Source organism: Corvus brachyrhynchos, unplaced genomic scaffold, assembly GCF_000691975.1.
Source record: "Corvus brachyrhynchos isolate BGI_N302 unplaced genomic scaffold, ASM69197v1 scaffold219, whole genome shotgun sequence".
NCBI classification, from domain to species: Eukaryota; Metazoa; Chordata; class Aves; order Passeriformes; family Corvidae; genus Corvus; species Corvus brachyrhynchos.
The window spans coordinates 998,548-1,000,598 of record NW_008240034.1 but is presented as its reverse complement, the minus strand read 5'-3'; positions in this window follow the sequence as shown (position 1 = coordinate 1,000,598).

Sequence of the window (2,051 nt, the reverse complement as noted above, 5' to 3'; positions counted from 1 at the left end):
TCCCTGCCCCTGCCTGTGTCACAAAACAGGCTGTTTTGAGAGGGAGGTGTGTCTTTTCTGCCCTGTCCAGGGAGGTGCCAGGTGCTGTGCAGAGCCACGGGGGCCTGTCCTTGGGTGTGCTGGAGTCCAAAGCTGCTTCACTTCCCAGGTGTGTTCCAGGTCTGGGATTGGCCACTGGCTCAACGTGTTCTCATTCCCCTTTTTCCATGCAGGTAATGCTCTCCACACCCCTGCTGGGCAAGGTTCTGGTACAGACAGTCCTTTCCTACAGCTGTGTTCTGCAGTTGGGAAGGGGCTTGGGTTGAGGGTTTTTGCTTGTTTTGGTAGGGGCCTTGGGGCTGTCGTTGTGCACTTGGCTCTGCTGCCAGTGGATCTGGCAGGTACCTAAACCAAAGAGCCTGCATCCTCCTTTTACCTGGCCCTGGGAAGCTGTGCTCAGCCCTGCAGCAGGAGCACGGAGACAGCATCAAACAGCCCCATGGGATGTCAGGATTAGACCTTGTCTCATCTCCTAAGCCCCAGAGCTGGTTTGTGTGCTTTAACAGGGGTTTGCTTCAGTCCCCAGCACTCTGCTGGGAGATGCTGAGCCCCAGGCACCTGCAGCTGCCTTCACCTGGTGTGGCTTTGTCAGCCAGATGTGGTGGGCAGAGGCCTCCCCCTGCAGCTGCTCCCAGCTGCTGGGAACAGAAAGCAAACATGAGTGCCCACTCCATGGTGGAACTGCCCAGGCTGTGATTCCCAGGAAGCTCCTTGGCTGAAGGGAGGAGGCAGGGTGAGAGCACAGGCAGCCCTCCCAGGGAGGGCCAGGCCTTGGCATCTCCTCCATCGGCTGAGAACATTCTTAGTTTTCCTGAAACCATTTTTTCTTTTGGTTTACTTCAAGCCCTAGTGAAAGGAGAGGGGAGCTGGCTGAGGCAGAAATCTCTTTATGTCCTTCAGTGTTGTTTACAGATTTGCATGGGGTCTTTCAACATGAGTGCGGCGCTTTTTCAACATAACTTTGAGGGAGAGGGGTGAAAAAGGCTGGGACAGGGAGGGGGAGTCACTGGGGGAGGAGGTTTGGTTCTTTGTTTTTTTTTGTTGGGGTTTTCTTTTTCCTTCTTACAAAGCACATTCACTTTGAGCCGCTCCCGATGCTGGACTCTTTTCTCCCTTGCCCCCCAGCCCTACACTGTGAAGTGACACTGCCTTGAAGACCCCTCGCCGTTATTTATTTAATTAAAAACCTAATTTGAAAGTGAGCCAGAAGTCTGTCTTCTTTTTGGAGGCCAAGATACAACAGTCCAGTGTATAATGATGGCAGAAGCAAGAATAGGGGTTCCTGCCTCTGCTGTCTAATCCTCTCCTGCTCTCCACGAGTGCTCTCCTCCAAACGGGGTGGGATTCCCTGTGCCAGGGAGGCCATCCCAGCCTAGGAGGAGGCCCAGAGTTCTCTCTTCCAGTGCTGCAGGTGGAGGGAGCCGTTTGTTCCTTTACAGCTGCCCCAAGTCCTCTAAAACTCTGGTAGCCTGTGGCAGGTCTGGGGCGGTGGAAGGCAGGGGTGCATCCAAACTTCAACCAGAAGAAGCTCCTGGGGGCAAGAGGAATGTTCCTGCTGCAACTGCTTTGTGTTTCCCTACCACAAAGCCTCTCTGTTCCATCACAAACTCCTTAAATTCTCGTCTCCTGCTTGTCCCCAGCTCTGGCTGCCTGCCCGGGCCCTTGGGGGCTCCAGCTGTGCAGCCCCCCAGCTCTGCCCCGCAGAGGTGGGTACGAGGGTGGGCACAGCCCGGGGAAGGAGGGACGCAAGCGCGTTCCCCACTTCCTTCGAGGCCCCGAGGAGCAGCGGGAAGCGCGGATCTACTTGAAGCCTTCGGGTGGGACGGCGCTCCCTCCCTCGTCGCATCCTTTGACATGAAACGATGGTTTCGGCCCTGTGTGACCCTAGCGCTGTTTCCGAGGCGGTGAGAGCAGCAGAACCGAATCCCCCGGGCTCTGCAGCACCCCGGGGGAGGGTCCAGGACGGACGCCGCAGCCCCCCGGGCTCCGGGGGTGGGTCCGGGTCGGGCTCC